The 23217-nt window shown below is 36.7% G+C and overlaps 1 protein-coding gene across 7 annotated transcripts in view; it reads left to right on the forward strand.

Annotated features, from left to right (window-relative positions):
- Positions 1-23217, forward strand: part of ANKRD12 (ankyrin repeat domain 12) — a 141006-nt gene that overhangs the window by 960 nt on the left and 116829 nt on the right. Inside the window, exon 1 of one of the 7 annotated variants that reach the window (XM_030810755.1) lies at positions 82-302. The exons of the other annotated variants lie outside the window; for them this stretch is intronic. The gene's annotated coding sequence lies outside the window, so the exon portion shown is untranslated. Of the gene's footprint in view, positions 1-81; positions 303-23217 lie in introns of those variants that run through there. 7 annotated transcript variants of the gene reach the window in all.

Raw genomic sequence — 23217 nt, forward strand, 5'->3', positions numbered from 1 at the left:
CCCTTCATCGTTTTTCAAGTGCCCACTTGTGATGCTTCAAGACCCGTGGAGCATGTCAGGTTCTTCTATCGCGTTTTGAAGAGTGATGTGGAATGACGCATCCTTACAGATCCCAAAGCGTTGAATTTGTACAAAGAGCTATCCGCAGCTTAGCTGACAGCTGTTTTACTAATAACAGTAAGACGGTGTCTGGGATAAGAAGTTACTGTTGCACTCGTTGAAACCTTAGGAAACATTTAAAGCAGTGTAGTCGCCGGGATTGTAATTTCCACTGGACACCCGTGGTTAAACTGCGAACTAAGGTGAAGTGTGTTGCAGATCCAGTGCTGTGTATGTAATGGTTCGGAATTATCTCTAATCCTAAAGTTGAAATGAGCCTGCAATCTTCAGTCATGTATTTCGTTTTCATTTTAGAATGGTTTATGTAAATTATAAGGGATAGTGAAATAGCTGTTTTAACGGAAATTAACTGTGTATTAAAAACATGCACGGCCGGGCGCGGTGGCTCATGCCTATAATCCCAGCACTTTGGGAGGCCGAGGTGAGTAGATACCTGAGGTCAGGAGTTCGAGACCAGCCTGACCAATACAGTGAAACCCCGCCTCTACTAAATATACAAAATTAGCCAGGCGTGATGGCACATGTCTGTAATCCCAGCTACTTGGGAAGCTGAGGCAGGGGAATCGCTTGAACCCGGGTGGCAGAGGTTGCAGTGAGCCGAGATCGTGCCACTGCACTCCAGCCTGGGCCACGAGAGCGAAACTCCGTCTCAAAAACATACCAAAAAAACCACAAAAAACAAACAAAAACATATGCTCAAGTAGGCCGTTAAAAATCTTGGGCACTGATCTGAGTTTCTTCAATCGTTATACAAAGCCTTTCCTGGAGATTAGCTCAGAACTGGCAGAACATATGCTCTATTGGTGCCAAGTGGCTTAAAAGCAAAATGAGATAGTGTCCACTGTGTAAGATGAAGTCGTTATATTAACAGTCTTGTTGAGAAAAATCTTTACTTTGGGTTAAGAGCAGAAGCCTTTAAAAATTTGAAATGTTTACCCCTGGAGATTATAGACAAGGGGAGAAAAGTTTTACTACTTAAGGATCTTTTATATTTGACACAGTCACTGAATAGATTTCTGAAGCTCTACAGGCATCTTGGTTAAGGTCAAGTTTAACTCGTTATGTGTTTTAGTTAGAGATAGACGAGGTGTTAAAATGGAAGGAAAATGAGTGTTAAGTGTACTTATGTAGGATACTTTTAATGTTCTTAATCTTGTATAGTTTTCATAATCTCATAGTTTTCATAGTAGTTGGTAAGAATTAGTTATCGGAATAGTTTTATGAACTACGCAGAACTGGGAAAGTGGAAATCTCTGGGTGTGTATTCCGTGAAGAATATTTGAGGAGGAGTGAAGAGAACAAAAATATTCAGACGAGGAAAGAATTTAGCTGAAAATACATTGTGCAGACTTACACTGGTTTGTTAATACCCAGGGGGGGAAAAAGCCTGAATTTTATTTGCAGACTAGTGTCCAGCTGGTAGAATGAGTTTAAAAGGAAGATGTTTTTATCAAGCTGTCGATACTACTTTTTCCCCTATGGAAGTTGGAAAACGTGACTGCTACTCTTTTGAAGTAGATTGGAGAAATGGTAGGATATTTGGAAAACACTTCGTTGGAGAAGAGGTTTTTATTCTTAAAAAAAATTAAGAGTGATTTTAAAAATATCATTTTGATTTCTTGCTATTAGCTGACACGTAAACTTTTCTTTAAACCATTCTTAGTTTTAGGAGCATTATTTCAGTCCAAAAAGAGGATGGTTAATGGAGTCATTTCCATCATAGTTCATAAGAGGTTTCTACTGCTCTTTGTATATAGACTTAGTCACGTTAAAGTAACGTGTAGCAGATGGGCATGAAGAATTTGTCTAATAATTGCTGTAGGTTGCTTAAGAGCTGTTGACACTGCTTTCTGACTTGGAATTTGTTGCTAAAAACATGTATTTGTAAAATGCCTGTGCCTTGTAAAGGGTGCAGTGTTGAGATTTATCCTTGGGACAGGAAGGGACCTCTGATTTTCTTTATTCATTTCCTTTATTTTTACACATGAGAAATTAAAGGTGAAAAGACTTAAAGGTAGTCTGCAGCTAGTTAAAAACTAGTCTGTGGTTTGGCCGAGAGGTTTCTTTCTGTGAAGATGCTAATTTGCCTCTTTCTTTAGAAGTTTTACGGAGTTGTGGAAAGAACATTGAAATATAAGTGAGAAGGCCTGGGTTTAAATTCTTGATTTATCACTTCCTCACTTCCTAACAATGGTTTTTGACATATCGCATTAACTTTCAGAACCTTATCTTCTATCAGCTGCAACTTTAAAAATACAAAAATAATAACCTTGTCTTCTTATCCTGCAAAAGTAATTTTCCTGCATAATTTAATGTTTTCGTGTGGAACAAATGAGAATACTTTAGAAAGCACATTGTATACTGTAAACTTCTATACAACGTGGTGATGTTATTTTTAAAGAAAATACAATTCTTAAAGCGTAACAAGGTGTTTAGATCCCTGGATTTTTGCGTACAAGGTGTTCAGATCCCTGGATTTTTGCATAGCCCTAGCTTTATTGTTTTCATCTTCTGCTGTTTTACAGATTATAACTCCTGTAGATACATTTTCTGATCCCCAGTTAGTTCTAACCTTAGTTAAGCTGCTTATGAACATTTTAAATATTGCAGTTATTAGTCTGACTTTCCCTGGAGAATATGAAGTTTCTTTAGCATTTGAAAATATTCTTATATATACTCATGCATTCATAATCTGTTTCTGTAACACAGTGGCTTTTTAAAAGTAATAGTGAAAGTAATCTTAGTAGCAATGTTAATTTATTTGACTCTTGCTAGCTTTCAGATACGCAAAAGCAGGAGATTTCCTTTAAAAACTCAGCTTTGAATGGTTCGTGTTAAGGTTATCTGGTATATCGGAAATATTTAGAAATGTTAAAACAGTTTTTGTTTGCCTTCGCTGTTAAGTTTGAAACCTCTTAGTGCTTTAAATTGATAATCCTGGAAACCAACATGAGTATTGTAGTATTACATGGATTATTGGAGTTTTTATAGTCTTGAAAATAAAGGTACTAATAATAGATAATATTTGCTGAACACTTAGAATATGCAAATTTCTATTTTAAGTGAAACATTTCAGGTAATTTTCATAATCTTGTAAAACGGAGAGAAAACAGACTGTGAACAGTTACGTGATGTGTAGATTTTACACACTGAATAATAGATTTCATTGTCCTGTTTTAACCATTTCTCTGCTCTGCCTCTAATTAAGAGTGTTGGTTTTTGAAGAGTTTTAAGGCTGGGATTCTTAAATATCAGATTTCATGAAAAATGTTTGGGGGCCAGCTATTCTGCCTTCTGGGTGGTCAAAAAAGAAAAGAAGTACCTTATGGGACTCATAGAACATAGGCCAGCAACCCTTTTTATGAGATGCTGATAAACTTGTTGCTGTGATGGTGGTTTTATATTAGTTGTCAGAGCACATTATTCTTACCAGCTACTAGAAAGAGCCATGGTTGTTCATATAATATGAGGCTATCCTAACAAATTTCACTTTGCTATTGATATCATTCTTCTAAAGAGACATTCTTTCATCACAATGACTGAAGAAAAAACTAACCAAACTCTTTTAGGACTTTCATAACGGAGTAGATCCAGCAATAGAAAATTTGCTGAGTTTGTCCAGCTTAGAAACCCCGTCTCTACTAAAAATACAAAAAAAAAAATTAGCCGGGCGTGGTGGCGGGCGCCTGTAGTCCCAGCTACTCGGAGAGGCTGAGGCAGGAGAATGGCGTGAACCCGGGAGGCGGAGCTTGCAGTGAGCCGAGATGGCGCCACTGCACTCCAGCCTGGGCGACAGAGACTCCGTCTCAAAAAAAAAAAAAAAAAACAAACAAACAAAAAGAAAACAGTATCCAAGACCACGTTTTCTGATTAGTGCGATCCTCCAAAATTCTAAGAAACTTAAATTCAAACATAAGTCCTTAAAAAATTCAGTTGTAACATGGAGACGCTTCCAACTTAAAGGAAGTAGATTATGAAGCTGCAAGTTACAGGGTGGAAGTCATTTCTTTTTCTTTGGCTTTAAAAAAACTTCTAAAAATTTAAAAATTGTGTCATCATTGGCCAATTCCTTAACATCTGTTTATTGGGATAAAATTGTTTCAAAATATGTAATAGTTTACCTTTCTGGTTATCAATGTGTATTCAGGCCATGACTGGGAAAAATAACACAAATGTTAGCAGTAAGTACATTTTTAACTACCTTATGTCTGGTAACTATATTATTTTGACAATATAAGATTAATCTCTAATAATATGCATAGATTGGGGAATTGTTAACCTTTTAAAATAAATAGCAGGTTTTTTTTTTGTTTTTGTTTTTGTTTTTGTTTTGTTTTGTTTTAGAGCCAAGGTCTCACTATGTTGCTCAGACTGGTCTTGGTCTTGAACTCCTGACCTCAAGCAGTCCTCCTGCTTCACCCTCCCTAGTAGCTGGGATTACAGGTCTTAGCCACCTTACCTTGCTATATAGTCTCTTATTGTAACAATAGCAAAGGGTTACAACAGAGCTCTATAGCTTCTCAGATTTCAGATTGTTCCTCCTACATAGGAGTTTTGTCAGCATTCTGACTTATAATAGAGACCAAAAACCATTTGTGGCTCTCTTTTCTGCCTAGAAATAGCTATATTGACTCTCAAAAGAAAAATAGTACCTTAAAAATGATAGTGCTTTGTAGTTCACACAGTGCTTTTTACATCTGATTCTCTTTTGAACCTCACAGCTCAGTAGGCAAAACAAGGATTGTCAGCTAATCTGATGATATTGAGCCATGGATTGAATCCAGGTTAAAAGTATCTGGAGTAATACTAGATTCCTTTGAAACTCACTCATGAAAGAGAAGCATTAGCAAACCTAAAGGAAGAGAAAGGAGAGACATGCACTTTTATTTTCTCCGACCAAATTCATATTGTACACAACTTCCTATTCTGTTTACCTGTTCTGAAACAGAGTAGAGGTAAACATTAAAAACATTCCTTATACAGCTTTAATAATTAGTGGTAATGGGCCAGGTGCAGTAGCTCACTCTTGTAATCCCAGCACTTTGGGAGCCTGAGGCCGGCAGATCACCTGAGGTCAGAAGTTTGAGACCAGCCTGACTAACATGGTGAAACCCCCTTTCTACTAAAAAATACAAAAAATTAGCTGGGTGTGGTGGCGCACCCCTGTAATCCCAGCTACTTGGGAGGCTGAGGCAGGAGAATTGCTTGAACCCAGGAGGTGGAGGTTGCAGTGAGCCAAAATTGAGCCACTGCACTCCAGCCTGGGAGACAGAGTGATACTGTCTCAAAAAAAAAAAAAAAAATTAGTTTTAATGGTTAATGATGATAAAGACAATTAGATAAGAAAATTAAAATTTCATAACACATTTCCTACCATAATTTGCACAAGAATATTGTAACTAGGAATAAAGCCTTGGCTTGCATTCCAGTGTTCCATAGTAGTCTTGGAACCTCTGAGTTAAAATAAATCCTTTCTACCAGAGTTTAATTCTCACTACTTGGAAGTTACTTGGTAATCAAGGAAAATAACTTCTATTGAGCTTCTGTACGCTAGATACTATTAGATACTTTCATATATGTTACATGTAAGTGTAGATATCTTAAATATCGAGTTAAGAAAACACTTCAAAAAGTTGTTGCCAGAATATCTCTAACTGGGTCTTTTTTACTCAAGAACTTAAGTTGAAATTTTTAAGTTATATAAATGTAAGTCTGTTACTTTGAGAAATTTTTTCTTGATTAAGATCAGTCCAATTCACTAATATATTTATAGTTGACGTGATCATCCAGTAGTGGTTATTCAGCCTTCAGAAATTATGCTTATCTTCCAGGATTTGTAAAAACATCTCAGGAGTGAAGAGCATTCTTTTTTTTTTTTTTTTTTTTTTTTTTGAGACGGAGTCTCACACTGTCGCCCAGGCTGGAGTGCAATGCAACCTCTGCCTCCCGGGTTCAAGCGATTCTCCTGCCCCAGCTTCCCAAGTAGCTGGGATTACAGGCGCCTGCCACCACGCTTGGCTAATTTTTTGCATTTTTAGTAGAGATTGGGTTTCACTATGTTGGCTAGGCTGGTTTCGAACTCCTGACCTCGTGATCTGCCCACCTTGGCCTCCCAAAGTGTTGGGATTACAGGCGTGAGCCACCACTCTCTGCGGAGCATTCTCTTTAAGCTGCAGTTGAATATGACCAAACACCACCACCACCACCACCCTCTTTACTGTGTTTCTGTTTGTCGTCATGTTATTGAAAGTAAGCAAGAATGGTTGACAGCAAATTGGCTTACTCATTCTTTCCTTTGTCCTTTTTCACCCTTTGAAGCTCTTCCTCTTCTTCAGGAACTAGTGCTCTTTCTTGGAAAGCCCCATTGAAAATTAATCTCTACTTATATAGATACTTACATACCTATATTTGTGTTATTAAACTTAATTATATTACCACTTTGATTTTACATTAGTTAATGCATGAGGAAATAATCATTTGCATTTTCTCTACTGTGACTTGACACATCATATCCTTTGGCCATTTTTCTCTTTTTTTCTTACTCAAAACTTCTAGGAGTAGCAATCAGTAATTTAAACAAATAATATTTTAACATTTTTCTTAGGGTTTTACAGCATGCAATTATTGTATGCTATTGTTTAGAGACTATAATAAAAAGGTTATTAATTTTCCAACCTCCTTTTGCATAATCTTTATATGTTAGTAATTATTAATCTTCCTATATATGTTACAGATATTATTTTATAGCACCATTGCCCCTTCAAAAACCCCAGAAGAAATAGGCTCTCTCTAAAGTACTACTACCTTGTTGGGGTGATTACTCTTTATGCTCTTTTATTATTCCATTCACACTCTTAGTCTAAGAATTTCCCCTCCCTATAGCTTTTGTATACTCAGATGTTAGGGTGGGAGTAGCAGAAAACAGAATCTTTTGAGCATAGGGGGAAACATGTAGTCTCACACTTGAGTCATATTCATTCATTATGAAGTGCTAATAGACTGGCAGAGGTATAATTAAAACTACGCCATAGTTGATCATAGCTTCTCCACATATACTTGCAAAAATCTTATGAGGTTTATCTTATTCCCATTTTGCACCTAAGGTTCAAGTTAAATCATTTAAAGTTACACATATCTAGTAAGTGATGGTGACTATATTGCTTCCTTTCAAAACTGCACCTTCAAAGATGATGATATTAAAAGAAAAGATAAAATGATAAATTTAGAAACTTTAGGGGAAAATATGTAATTTGTATTATGATTATGGACTTTTACAAGGAGTAAAAAATGAAAATTCATGAAGTATTCAGTCTGAAAATGTAATGGGTTCTTGAATTTGAAAGTATTTGGAATTTTTATCTTTTTGTTTCTGAATTTTCCAGTTTTACCACAATGAACAAGTATCGTAGATATAATGAAGTTTTTGTTAGTTTTATTTTTAGATATGGGTTCTTGCTCTGTTGCCCAGGCTGGAGTGCAGTGGTGCCATCATAGCTCACTACAGCCTCAAACTTCTGGGCTCAAGGAATCCTCCTGTTCCAGCCTGTCTTGTAGCTGGGATTGCAGGCATAGGCCACCATGCCAGACTCTGGATGTAGTGAAGTTTTAAACATTCACATAATTAACAGTTTTTAAAGGAATGTCTCTAGGTACAGCACTACATTTAGCATTGTTGAGGCAGGGATTTGGGAAGATACAAGTGAAGGCAATATTATAGTATGTGTCTTTTTAAGAATTCACACTCAGGAAACAAAATACACACATAATCACATAGGAGGATAGTATTATTCCTTAATCATCCAAATTGCTTTCTAGTTGATGTGGAAAGGAACATGGTAAGCCATGTAAAGACACGAATCATTCTGTCTTGTTCTCTATTCCATCACGTTGTAAGTGGTTAGTATATATTTATTGAATGAATAAGAATCACCTTAGTGCCAATGGCAAGAGGGTGCTCTGACTGGCATAAGAGGATGAACTGGGACTAAAAGTGGGTAGCAGTTGACGACAGCCACAATTACTAGGATGAGGGGCTTAATAAAAATTAATTTGCAAGGTGGGAAATGATATAATACACATTTTCTTAGAAAGTAATTCTAGAAGTATAGAATTTAGATAGGAGGTAACTATTTAGAAAGGTTCTTAAGGTTTTAGACCCCAATTGTAAGCACATATCTGAAGAAGGCATTCTCTGTTTATGGGCAACTTAAAATCTAGCAAGAAGAGGTAATTACCTAAAACCAAGATGCATAATTAGGAAGAGGTTCTGTGTATATTCTGAAGTTGTAGATTTTTTGGTGAATATGAGTTCAGGGAAAAGGACCTGTGTGTTTTAGGCACTGAAATAGGTCTCTTCAAAAAGGCCAAGAATCACTGAAATGTAGGTTCAGTTTTTGCTGTAGAACTCTTAGATTCTTAAAGAGTCCTTAATTTCTTTTTTAGGTGTCATTTTTTATAATATAATTCCTTTAGTAAACCTGCTTAACATTTGCACCATCAGTGACATTTGCCTTTTTTTCCCCCGATTCAAAAACATTTGCGTGGTTATATGTCAGAAAGTGTTCTATTTTAAAAATAAAACCAAGCCTGGCACAGTGGCACATGCCTGTAATCCCAGCTACTCCAGGAGGTTGAGGTGGGAGGAACATGAGTTTGAGCCCAGCCTGGGCCAAAATAGTGAGACTCCATCTACAAAAAAAGGAGTTTTGGCTGGGCACAGTGGCACACACCTGTAATCCCATCACTGTGGAAGGCAGAGGTGAGAGGATTGCTTGAGGCCAGGAGTTTGAAAGTAGCCTGGCCAACATAGTGAGACTCATCTCCATAAAAATAAAAAAAAAAAATTTAAAAACCAACCAAATACACGCTTATTCTTTTGCATTGATATTGGAGTTTTCAGAGTACTAGTCTTTTCACATTACTTTCTTTCAGCTATTAGAATACAGTGAAAAATAACTCTGTTCTGGTCCCTCATTACCATATTTCTCCTCCTTCTCATCAACATGCTTTGGCAGGGAAAACAGTTTATAATTCTAAATGACTTTGGTCAGAAGAGCTACCAGTGACATATACTTCTACATTAAACCACTTTAAAGTGTGTTTTCCTTTGAATGCCGTGGAATATACAGTTGCTCTGAAATCTAGTGTATAAGAGGTAGGTTTATGTTGGAGAGTGAGCAGGATAAAGAAAAACGTAGCAGTTCAAGACTAAAAGGCCCAAACAATTCAGTCCTGGTATAGTCATGGAAGTGACAATTTTAATCTGTAATTTTAGCAGTGTTATTACCCATCATATTATTGGATCAGGGTGGAAATGATGTTGTATGTAAGTTAGAAATACTTTATTTATTACTTGGATTGCTGTCTTGTAGGGACTGATTTCAGCTCTCCACAACTGCATCAAGAATTTGGGTGTAGTTTTTAGGATCTCAGGCTTATATTGCAGAAGCAGTGATTATTGTAAACTATTCTGGTTTCTTAATGACCTATCCCAATCTCATTTGTCTTATGTACCACTGTTAAAACTATATCCATTATTTAAGTAGTTAAGAATCCTTTTTTTTAAGGCTAAAGTATGTGCCTATCATTTTTATAGAAAGCAGTAAAAGTGAGATAGGGCACTTTTGGGGGTTAAGCTGTGTGAGTAATACTTAACAGTAGCACCAGCCTTATTTATAATTGTTATGATATGTTGCGAAGATTGGCTGCAATAGCCTATCTTTTGGGGGGGGAGCTGCAGAGGGGGCAAAAATAAAATACAAAATTTATTTAGAATATTTTAGATAATTTAAAAGGTACAAAAAATAGCATGATGAACTTTCCCTTTTCTCTAGACCTATTTAAATCCTTTTATTTCTTCATGGTTCATCTCAACTGTGACCTATTCAGTGAAGCCTGACCTCTTCCATCTTAAGTCTTTCGCACATTGTATATAGTAGTGAGAGCAGTGTGACTAGAGGAGTTGAAAATAAGATTTATGTATGTGGTAGAAATGTACCTAGAAATCTAGTGAAAGCTAAACTTCAGCATTTCACTATATGCAGAACAAAACTGATAAAGTATAGATTTGAGAGGAACCAAACAAAATAATTATTTTAGGAAGATCAGTTGTGTGGAGCAATAGGTCTAAAAGGAAGTGGTGAATTGCCAACTCATTTTGATTGGCTTTTTCACCGTACTTACTCTGTGAAATTTTACTTGGCCTTCAAACAGTTTACCATTTTGCTAGAAGAGAAAGGAGATGGCAGAATTCTTAATTATGGATGTTTCTAGTTTTCAGGGTTTTAGAATCCTTTTAGAACCTGTAAGCTTTTTCCCTATTGACAGTGAAGTGAATACAGTGGCTATTAGATTTCTACTTTTCAGCATTGGTAGTGTTTTCTGCTCCCAGTGCCAGAAATGCAAGTAAAGCTGCCTAACCATTTTCTCTGAGCTGTTGCAGCCCTCTACTGGTTTATGGAAGTTGCAGCAATTTAGAACCTATTAGGGCCAGAAGGTCAGTAAACTCAGCAACTCATTCAAAAAATCTCAGACCTTTAGAAGTCATCTGTGCCAAACCTCTCAATTGCAGATGAATATTTTATATACCTACCTTAACAATTCTGGAGTGAGGGAAAAATATATATATACACACACATACATACATACACACACATACATACGTATATGTATGTATGTATGTATGTATAAAATACCCTAGGCAAATAGATAATTGTAAATATAACTGCCCATATTTATTTGCAAACTCTAAATGTATTGTTAGAATGTGATCCTTTATAATCAGATGTTTCACGTCGTCAAAAACATCTCTTTAATGTCTTATAAATATTTAATGAAGTAATGAGAATTTTATTTTTTTAAAATTTGAGGTATTTATTTATTACTATCAGAAGATAAATACAACAGATAAATGCTAATTGCTTATTTAAATTATTTCCAAAGCAGTTTTACTTCTTATTTATTGCTGGAGCCGGAAACTTAGGTTTCATTCTAGGCTTCTTGTTCTTGTTTACTCTTCCACCCCTGTCCCCTGTGACCCTACCCCCGCCACAATCTGGTCATTGTGCTTTAAGTGGTCTCCTTGTGTCTTAGCTAATTCCTCTTAAGTCCATCTTCCAGAGTTTCACCAAGGGCACCTTTCTGAACACACTACTCGAATTATGTCACTACTTTTTTAGAAGCCTTTTTTGTTACCATAAAGAACAGACTACACAATGACAAGGGGCTTCATGATGAGATCGCTTCCTGCTTTCTTCAGCCTCATTTTCTATCCCATTCTGCTTCAGTTTTTTGCTTTTCCTTCATTGTGGTCTGTTTTTGTGTGTGGGCATGTGTGTACACCTGTGTGTATGCTTATCCTCCTCCCACACCAGCCCCATCTATATCTACCTGCCTCTGAGTCATCCTCAACACTCTATTTTAGTGTTCCCTCTTCTTGAAATTCCCCACCCCTACCTCTGTACACATGCACCCAAACTGGGTGCTTGCTTACATAGCATTTATTATTCTGCATGGTAATTAAATTGTCTTTTTCCTATTAAAAACTGTCAGTTCCCTTCAGGCTAGGATTGTGTTTTGTTCATCTTAGTTCCATTATGTGACATGTAAGTGTTTAGTAAATGCTAAGTGATAGAATAATTGCGTGAGCAAACTAGGATATGATAGCTAAAGGAAATACTCACACTTAAATAAGTTAACATCACAGACTTAATTCATTTTTGTTGACGTTTTAAGGAGGATTAGTTCATTTAGACTACTGTTTATTGAACATACTTTTCATGATGTCTATATTAAGGAAAGTGATGGTTGGGGGAAATAAAGAATGGTAGAATTTTAGAATTGAAATGGACATCATTTTAAAATGAGGAAACTGAAAGCCAAAGAGTTTACTAGAAATTTCAAGTTACAATTAGAACCCAAGTCTTATAGTGCTTATTTTTGCTTTCCTAATTTCCTTCTAATGTATTTTACCTAGATTTGGCTAGGATTAGTAGATACCGGTTGTTTTATTTCAGGCAATCGGACTGTCTAAATAGAACTCTATCCTATAGGTTTACCTTTGTGGAATTTTGAAAGTAATAATAGACATATAGCTAAAGCAAACTGACTGTTTGTAAGGATTTATTCATTTATTTATTCTTATTTTTATTTTTATTTTTTTGAGACGGAGTCTCACTCTGTCACCCAGGCTGGAGTATAGTGGTGCAATCTGGGCTCACTGCAACCTCCGCCTCCTGGGTTCAAGCCATTCTGCTGCTTCAGCCTGCTGAGTGGGACTACAGGCATGTGCCCACCACGCCCGGCTAATTTTTGTATTTTTGGTAGAGACAGGGTTTCACCATGTTGGCCAGGCTGGTCTCGACCTCCTGACCTCGGGTGATCTCGCCTCGGCCTCACAAAGTGCTGGGAATACAGGAGTGAACCATTGTGCCTGGCCTGTAATGTGTTTATTTTGTATAGTCTTCTGAATTCTCTCTCATGCTCAGATTCCCGAAAGGTATAATATTTAGCAGCACCAATAAAAAATGAATCCTATATTTACTGGATTGAGCTTGTGTCCTAAATCCTTTGCTTCTTTCCCTATTCTGGTTTTAGAGTTAGAAAACATGTAAGTACCTTTTGTCTCTTTTCATCTACCATTGTCTGAAGCACTCAGTTACCTGCCATCTCATGTATTACGTCCTCTTGAGTTCTGCCCAGAACGCTGTAGGACTCCAGAGGAAACCAAGTAGAAATGGACCTATGTTATTATTTTGAAAGAATTTTTGTTTGCTGATAAAAGCAGTACATGTCCATTCTAAAGTAACTTTAGAGAACTTTATAAAATAGACCATAAAAATTCCTTAAGGACTTTTAAGAACATTGTTTTAAGGACATTGTTGAGGACAGTTTATTGTAAAAGACTGTAGGTGCCTGTACTTTTTTCTTCATCTTTTGCATGCTGTTGGTGGTTAAATTTTGTGATTTTGTGATTTTTTTAAATTTATTTTTATTTATTTATTTTTTTTTTTTTTTTGAGACAGAGTCTCGCTCTGTTGCCCAGGCTAGAGTGCAGTGGTGTGATTTCGGCTCACTGCAAGGTCTGCCTCCCAGGTTCAAGCCATTCTCCTCCCTCAGCCTCCCGAGTAGCTGGGACTACAGGCACCTGCCACTACACCTGGCTAATTTTTTGTATTTTCAGTAGAAACGGGATTTCACCATGTTAGCCAGGATGGTCTCGATCTCCTGACCTTGTGATCCACCTGCCTTGGCCTCCCAGAGTGCTGGGATTACAGGCATGAGCCATCGCGCCTGGTCAATTTTGTGATTAAAAAAAAAAAAATCATGCTAATTTCTTGATCTGGAATGCAGCCGTTAGCTTTTTGTGGGAAAATGTTATGGAATAACTGCCAGAAAACATTGTAGTGAAAATTAACCATTACTTACTTTAGGAAAATATGATAAAGAGAGCATGTTCCCTTTTTATAGACTGAATTCTCACTTGAATGGCTTAGTTAAGGCAGGGAGGGAAGTCCAGTTAATATCTCAGAAGCATGACTATTTGTTTCGAGGCTTTTTCCAGTATTTTTTTCAAAACCACTTTAAAAAATGTGAGGGAATTAAGCTGCTTGCTCGGTTTAAGTAGGAATTACTTAGTGTTTATGTCTAATGGTTTATTTTTTGCATGTGAGGAAAACAGCAGTAAGTATATCTAATAATTTAAGGTATCATTTTGCATTCATAGAAAAAATACTAGAATTTGGAGTGAAATCATTCTAAACCTCTTATTCAAGAATCAGAATTTTGGAACGAGAGGATCTTAAATGTCATCTAATCTAATTTTACTTTCAAGAAGAAACAGAAATATTGAGAACTGATGAAGGTCAACCAAAAAGTCTTTGGTAGATCTCAGAATAGAACCTTGGACCTCAAGCTCCCAGATCACACTACATAAAAAGTGATGGTCACTTTCCTAACTGAATGACCCTTAAGGACCATTCAAAATTGTGTACTGTGATATGGTCCTTTACTAGTTGTCTTTTTTTCTCAAATCAATTTTAAAGACAGCATTTTTGCCCTGAAAGCGGCTGCAGCTCAGTGGAAGCTGGAACTGAAATGAAGTTAGGAACTTGCATTCCATGCTCAGAGTTCTCTCTTTACTTTCTCTAGGTAGAATACAAAGTGGGTGGTAAATTTGAATATTTTATATGCACCGGGGTCTATGCTAAGGTATAATTTTAGTTACTTCTCATAGCCTTTTTATTGAACTTTATCATTTCATAATATAGATGATGAAATTAAGTAATTTAGGCCAGGTGCATTGGTTCATGCCTGTCATCCCAGCACTTTTGAGAGGCCGAAGCAGGAGGATTGCTTGAGGCCATGAGTTTGTGGCTAGCCTAGGCAACAAAGCAAGACCCGGTCTCAACACTTAAAAAACAAAAAGTAAAAAATAATTTGGACTTTGCTCTCAGTTGTATTTAATCTAAAGTACCTGTTTTAGGGACTTCTGGACAAAAGGCTAGACTGGAGATGCCCCCTTCTTTTTCAAATATGGAAATGCTAGATAAAAATAAAACATTTAAAGAAAGGGGAATCTGCAGGTGCCTGAAATGAAAAAGAACACAGTCATAACAGAGAACTGAAGTTGAAGCTTTGTCCTATAGGGAAAATAAAAAGATACCTTTAGTGTGTGAGCTTTAATGTAGTAGTGGAATCCATTGGCCCAGGAATGGCAGGAAGCCAAGACTGGGCTCTTTGAGTAAAAGTCCAGACCAGGAGGACGCTCAATTATTCATAAATAGGTCCTTAAGAAACAGAAAGGCCATCTACCAGCCTGGGTTTATATTTCCAGGTATATCTTCTTCCTGTCTTTTTATTTTCACTGTTTTTGGTCTTCTTTCGTGGTCTGCTTTTTTTTTTTTTTTAAAGTATATTGCTGGATTCTGTTTATCCACTCTTACAGACTCTTGATTAGTGAGTTTCATTTATTGTAGTAACATATATATTGGACATTATTTACATTCTGTTTACGACACTTAAAAAATTTTTTTTCTGCCTTCTGTCACATAGATTGAATGTTCATTTGTTTTCAAAGGCATCCGTTTGATTTATTGAGACCTATATTTCTATTAATTTTCTACAGTTTTTTAATTTTAATGTATATTTTCCCTCTAAGCCAGTTAAGTCCTTTAAGTGCTTTTTCACTTTCCTGTGGGCTTTTTCCCTCTCCTTGACCCCTACCCTTTCCCAAAAGCCATGTTGATTGATAGGGGTATTCTTTTACATATTTGTCCTTTTTCTTTTTGTATGAAATAGACTTACTAGATTATAAACTCACTCTTACTCCCATATGTTACATAATGTCCTCATGTATTTCTTTTTTTTTAAATTTTTTTGTAGAGACAGGTCTCACAATGTTGCCCAGGCTGGTCTCCAACTCCTGACCTCATGCAGTCCTCTTACCTCAGCCTTCCAAAGTGTTGGAATTACAGACGTGAGCCACTGTACCCAGCCCATAGATTTATTTCTATTATTTGAGTGCCTACTCAAAAGTAGATTTTCAAACAGGATATTTATATGTCCTTCTAAAGCCTTTTGATGTCTGAAAATATTTTTAGTTAACCCTCACGTATAGCTGATAGCCTACTATCACCAACAGCTTAGTTCGAGTAATGATTTTGGTTTTAAATACTTTCCCTTTAACATTTTGAGAATATTACTACACTGTTTTCTTATCTCTGATGTTACTTTGGGGGAAGTTCTGATGTCAGTTTGATTTCTTTTCCTCTCTAGAACATTTTGAAATCCTTTGTCTTTTTCAGTTTTGTTGTAATGTGTCTGTGTATAGTTCATTTTCCTGGTTTGGCCCTTGGATTCATGTTTACTCACTCATTTACCAAATATTGAATTTGTTGGGAGCCTACTGTCTGTCTCAGGATGTATTCCAGACAATTTAATCTGAGTTCTGTCACCTTTTCTTATTTGGGGGAAATTACTGGTCATTTTTTAGATATTTTGTTTTCCCCATTTTCTTCTCTTTATGGAAAAATTATTGGTCATTTTTTCAAATACTTTGTTTTCTTCATTTTCTCTTTATGGGAATTCTGTTTTATGGATTTTGTCACTTCTAGTTTCTGTATGTTTCTTAACTTTTAATATTTTGTTTTTTTTCTAATCCCTTCCTGATATCTTCTGGGACTGTCTTCTCTACTTGTTCTTTTAGCTCACTAATTCATTCTTTGGCTTATCTATTATATACCTAATATGAAGAGTTCTTTATTTCAACCCATGTATGTTCATACTCTGTATTGGTTCTTTTTTGTGACTACTTAGTTCTGCATGTTATCAATCTTCTAGCTCTAAGAGGATTTTAAATGTTTTGAAAATTCTTCATGTGTCTTTTCCATTAATTCTGCTTTGTATACATAGTTTAGTTTGAATGGGAAACCAATAAAAAAGTTCAAGCAGGGCAGTGATATAATTTGATTTTTAGTTTTAAAAGATTACTCTGCGGCTGGGCACAGTGATTCAAGCCTGTAATCCCCCAGCCCTTTGGGAGGCTGAGGTGGGAGGATGACTTGAGCCCAGCAGTTCAAGACCAGTCTTGGCAACATGGCAAAACCCTGTCTCTACAAAAAATACAAAAATTAGAAGGATGTGGTAACATGTGCCTGCAGTCTCAGCTACTTGGGAGGCTCAGGTGGGAGGATTGATTACTTGAGACTGCAGTGCGCCTTGATCATGCCACTGCACTCCAATCTGAGCTACAGAACAAGATCCTGTCTCAATAAATGAATGAATGAATGATTATTCCAGGTCAGGTGCAGAAGCACACACCTGTACTCCTAGCTGCTTGGGCGACCGAGATGGGCGGATCGCTTGAGCCCAGGAGCTTAAGGCCAGCCTGGGCAACATAGTGAAACTCGTCTCTTAAAAAACAACAACAACACACACTCTGGCTACTGCCTGTAGAAGATGGGGGTGTGTATAAGGCGGAGGTGGTGACAAGAATGTAAGCAGGAAGATCATTTGGGAAGTGTTTGCAATAGTCTATTCAAGAGATGATGGTGGCTTGGATTAGGATGGTAGCAAGTGAGATGGGAAGACATGAATTTAATTTGTGGTATATTTTAGAGATGGAATCAGCATTTCTGAATATCTGGCTTAAGTGATGGATGGATGTTGGTGGCATTTATTGGAATAGAGAAGATTAACAGAAAAGAGTTCTCTGTAGCCCTTTTTGGTTTGGTTATGCCTATTAGATATCCATGTGAAGATGTCAAGTGGGTATTTACATATACAAATCTGGAGTTTTAGAGAAGGTCTAAGATTAGAAATACAGAGTTGGAAATCAGTGGCTTATTAGTGGTATTCAAAGCCATGAGACTGGATTAGGTTTTCTAACTTCACAGATTTAGGTAGCATGGGTTAGTGAATAAAAAGAGACCTAGCCTCAAATGCTGAGGCACTCCTAATATTTACAGGTTCTTCAGAAAAGAAGAGATAAAAAAATAAGAAAGCTGCTTTTTGGAGAAGTAGGGAGGGTAAATGGGTACAAAAAGTAGAAAGAATCAATAAGACCTAGTATTTGCTGTCACAGCAGAGTGACTGTAGTCAAAAATAATTTAATTGTACATTTTTAAGTAACTAAAAGAGTATAATTGGGTTGTTTGTAACACAAAGGATAAATGCTTGAAGATAATTTTCAGGATAAAAATGTACCATAATTTGTTTAACCCGGTATAAATGGATATGTAGATTTCCCCTCCAGTGTTTTGGGCATACTAGTAACACTTCCTTGAATGTCTTTTTATATTATCTTTACATATTTGTGTAAGTACACCTGTAGGATAATCCCAGAAGTAGAATTACTAGAAGAGAAGGCTGTGCGTTTAAATTTTTATGGTTTTTGTCAAATACCTCTCCAAAGAGAATATATCCCAGTTTTTATCCCCATCAGCAGTGGATTAAAATGCTGGTTTTCCCAAACCCTTGCCAACAGTTTTAATCTTGGTCAGACTTTTAAGTGAGAAGTCATGTCATTATTTTATAGTTTCAAAATTGTGAATGAGTTTGCATACTTCTCTATGTTTACTTTTGTGTTTTTTGTTCTTTGTTCTTTATGTCTTTTAATACTTTTTTGTAATTTTTCTGTTTTTCACTGATTTGTTGTACCTCTTGGATTGTTCTTTTTCATATGTGTTGCAAATGTTTTCACTTGTTTTCTGATTTCTGTTTATGATGTTTACATTGTAGAAATTTTAAATTTTTATTTAGAACTAAAAAAATGGCTTTTAAGGCCGGGCATGGTGGCTTACCCCTGTAATCCTAGCACTATGGGAGGCTGAGGTGGGCGGATCACTTGAGGCCAGGAATTCCAAAGCAGCCTGGCCAACATGATGAAACCGAATCTCTACTAAAAATGCAAAAATTAGCTGGGCGTGGTGTTGCATGCTTGTAATCCCAGCTACTTGGGAGGCTAAGGCAGGAGAATCGCCAGTTGAACCTGGGAGGTGGAGGTTGTGGTGAGCCAAGATCACACCACTGCACTCCAGTCTGGGCAACAGAGTGAGACTCTGTCTCAAAAAAAAAAGAAAAAGACTTTTGACCTTTATATCACATTTTGGAAACGCTTTCTCTATCCAAGGATTTTTTTCCCCTAACACTTAATATGGTTTAATTTTTATATTTTTTTGTCCCAGATACCAACATTTTTACCTTATCAGAATTAATTCTGAAATTCATTTGGTGAGAATTAAGATAATTTTGAAAAAGAAAAACAGTGAGGAGGGAGTAAAATTAGTATTAGAAAGCTGTACGATAAAAACAATACAGTATTGATACAAGAATGGAAAGACAGATGTTGGTGGAACAGACCAGAAAGCCTGAAAAGAGATTTAGTTATTAACATATAAAGGAGTAAGAGTGTGGTTTAAAAATAAAAATTGGCATTATAGATAAGTGGATGAAAAGAGTTAAACATCAAAAGTAGTTGAAATAAGACTGAATGTATTCTGATCTTCTGCTAGAGAAGCTTTATATCTAAAAGCAAAGGAAGGATTTATCAAGAAAACTACAGGCATCAAAAATGTATTTGCATTGTTTACCCATGTTTATAGCAGCATTATTCACAATAGCCAGAAGGTAGAAACAACCCAATATCCACTCAGCAAAATGTGGTATATACATAAATGGAATATTACTCAGCCTTAAAAAGGAAAAGTATTGACTGTATAGAGAGCATTGAAAAAAATTGTGACACATGCTACAGCATGTGTCAGAACTTTGAAGTCAGTATGCTAAGTGAAATAATCTAGTCACACAAAAGGAAAAATATCATATGATTGCACTTGGATGAAGTGCCTAGAGCAGATTCATAGAGACAGAAAGAATGGGTGATTACCACGAGCTGGGAAAAGTGGGAAATGAGTTGTTATTGTTAAATGGGTTTCAGTTACAGAAGATGATCAAGTTCTAGAGATAAATGGTAGTGATGATTGCATGACAGTGTGGATGTTACTCAGTGCCACAGAACTCTGAACAGTGCTTTTAGACTTAGAATGGCGTTACATCCCAACTAAACAATAGTTGAAAATACTGTAAGTTAAAAATGCATTTAATACACCTAGTCTACTGAACATCATAGCTTAGACTAGCCTCTGTAAATGTACTCAGCATACTTACGGTAGCCTACAGTTGAACAAAATAACATGAAGCCTATTTTATAATAAAGTGTTGATCATCTCATGGTGGTTTACCCCTGTCATCGTGTGGCTGACTGCGAGCTGCCCAGCATCACAAAAGAGTATGATACCACATACCAATAGCCTAGGAAAAGATAAGAATTCAAAAATCAAAGTACTGTTTCTAGTGAATATGTATGACTTTTGCACCATTTATAAAGTCCGAATATTGTAAGTCAAACCATTGTAAGTTGAAGACCATCTGTATTTATAGTTAAAATGGTAAATTTTATGGTGTGTGTGTGCATGTATGTGTATATATATATACGTATATATATAGCTATATATATTTATATAGCTATATATAACGTATATATGTGTATATATACGTATATATGTGTGTATATATACGTATATATGTGTGTATGTGTGTATATATACACATATATACACTCACGTATATGTATATATACGTATATATATACACACGTGTATGTATGTGTATATGTGTGTATATATATATATATATATATATATTTTTTTTTTTTTTTTTTTTTTTTTTTTTTTTTGAGATGGAGTCTTGCTCTGTCTCCCAGGCTGGAGTGCAGTGGCGTGATCTCGACTCACTGCAACCTCTGCCTCCAGGTTCAAGCGATTCTTTTGCCTCAGTATGTTATGTGTATTTAATCACAGTTTTAAAAAATATGCAACAAAAATGACAGCATCGGTTTTCCTCTTACAAATCGATAGGAAAATGATTGCCCCAGCAGAAAAATGACCAAAGATATTAACAAAAATTCTGAAAAACAAAAATAAAGTAAGTGGCTTAAGTGGAGTACAAAAGGTTTTTAATCATGAGAAGTCAAAGAACTTAAGTGGTCAGACTGAGATGGGATATATACATGAAACCAGGATGGGGGCAGGATTTGAGGTAGAGATAAAAGCTGTGAGTGACACAAAGTCGGTATGAGGTAAAGTAACTAAAGATGTAGATGCTTTCTCTGAAAAGGATGGAGTTATTGCTTAATGGCTTCCAAACCATCAAAGTTACCTGAGAAACTTTTTAAAATAAACTTTTTGCTTTAGTAGAGTGGTTTTAGATTTACAGAAAAACTATGAAGATAGTACATAGGTTTCTTGTATACCTTTATACGAGTTGCTTCTATTAACATCTTACATTGGGATGATACGTTTGTCCCAAATAAAAAACCAATATTAATAAATGATTGTTTAACTAAAGTTCATACTTTATTCAGATTTCCCTAGTTTTCACTGAATGTCCTTTTTCTGTTCCAAGGTCCCATCCAGGATACCGCATTACATTTAGTTATCATGTCTCCTTAGCCTTCTCTTGGCATGACAGTTTCTGAGACTTTCCTTGTTTTTGATGAACTTGACAGTGTTAAGGAGTACAGTGAGGTAAGTGTAGGATGCTCCACTATTAGAATTTGTCTTAAGTTTTTCTCATGATTAGGCTGGGATTATGACTTTGAGGAAGAGGATCACAGAGGTAAAATGTCATTTTTATGACATCTTAATCAAGAGTACATACTATGAACATGACTTAGCACTATTATTGTTAACCTTGATCACCTGGCTGATAATAGTATTTGTCAGGTTTCTCTACAGTACAGTTTCTCTTTTTTTCTCCTCTTTCCATGCTGTATTCTTTGGAAGAAAGTCACTCTGCCCAGGCCACACTTACATGCTCTTCCTCCTTGAGAGGAGATGTCTACATAAACTGTCTGCAGTTCTTCATGGAAGACTTACTCATTCTCTCTCATTTAGTTCTTAATGGAAGACTTACTCAATCTCTCTCATTTATTCAATTGACTAATCAGTGTGGACTTGTAGATGTTGATACCTTGGGTTATAATCCAACACTACTATATTCTGTTTCTCAATTTTTTTCTGGCATTGTCTGTTGGGACCCCTTTCACTTTGCACCTGTATGCCTTTGACATATCACTATTATTTATGTATACTTATTGAGTACTTCCTTTCTGGGAGTGCAAGATTATCCAGACTCATCTTTTGTTTCCTCCCTTGGCCTAGGATCAGCCATTTCTCCTTTTACTGAGAAAGGTTAATAACCAAGATCTGCATTTTAGGTGTGCTGCTTGCTACTGGGGTGTTGCAGCTTTTGTGGATTCTCTCCAGCTGACATAGTAAGGAAATATATGTGTATATTACTAATTCTATATACATATTTATTATTCTATATGTAACTTTGTATCTGTATTAAACTAAACATGAGTTTATATTCATATTTCCAGCTGTAATCCATTACCACATTCTAGCCTTCTCCTGACTTGTCTATCTGTAACCTCCCACTCCAACAGCAAGAAATCTGGCTTCTATTCATCCATTTATTTTTTTACTTTTTTATTTTTATTTTTTGAGATGGAGTCTCACTCTGTCGCCCAGGCTGGGGTGCAGTGGCACGATCTCGGCTCACTGGAAGCTCCGCCTCCCGGGTTCATGCCATTCTCCTGCCTCAGCCTCCGGGGTAGCTGGGACTACAGGTGCCTGCCACCATGCCTGGCTAATTTTTTTTTTATATATATATTTTTAGTAGAGATGGGGTTTCACCGTGTTAGCCAGGATGGTCTCGATCTCCTGACCTCGTGATCTGCCTGCCTCGGCCTCCCAAAGTGCTGGGATTACAGGCGTGAGCCACTGCGCTCGGCCCTTCACCGTCCATTTATTAATATTTAATTGTTCATTTTCTTTATACGTGTATAGTAGTTTCAGATTTTTTTTTTAAATTATTTGAGACAGAGTCTTGCTGTGTCACCCAGGCTAGGGTACAATGGCATGACCATAGCTTACCACAGCCTTGAACCCCTGGGCCCAAGTGATCCTCCTGCCTCAGCCTCCCAAGTAGCTGGGACTACAGATGTCCACCACCACACGCAGCTCATTTTAAAATATTTTTTACTGTTGCCCGGTGGCTCATGCCTGTAATCCCCGCAATTTGGGAGTCCAAGGTGGGCAGATCACTTGAGCTCAGAAGTTTGAGACCAGCCTGGGCAACATGGTAAAACCGTGTCTCTACCAAAAATACAAAATATTAGCTGGGTGTGGTGGCATGGGTCTGTGGTCCCAGCTACTTGGGAGGCTGAGGCATGATCACAGCTCACTGCAACCTCAGTTACCTGGACTCAGGTGATCCTCCCACTTCAGCCTTCTGAGTAGCTGGGACCATAGGCTGTGCTGAGACACCTGGCTAATTAAAAAACAATTTTTTTAGGGATGGATTCTCACCAGCTCAGGCTGGTCTCAAACTCCTGGCCTCAAGTGATCCTCCTACCTTGGCCTTCCAAAGTGCCAGGATTATAGGCATGAACTTCTGTGCCCAGCTTAAACTATTTTAAGTATACAATCCAGTGGTTTTTTTAGTATATTCACAGTGATGTGCAACTATTGCCAC

The sequence above is a fragment of the Nomascus leucogenys genome, chromosome 4 (assembly GCF_006542625.1).
Source record: "Nomascus leucogenys isolate Asia chromosome 4, Asia_NLE_v1, whole genome shotgun sequence".
NCBI classification, from domain to species: Eukaryota; Metazoa; Chordata; class Mammalia; order Primates; family Hylobatidae; genus Nomascus; species Nomascus leucogenys.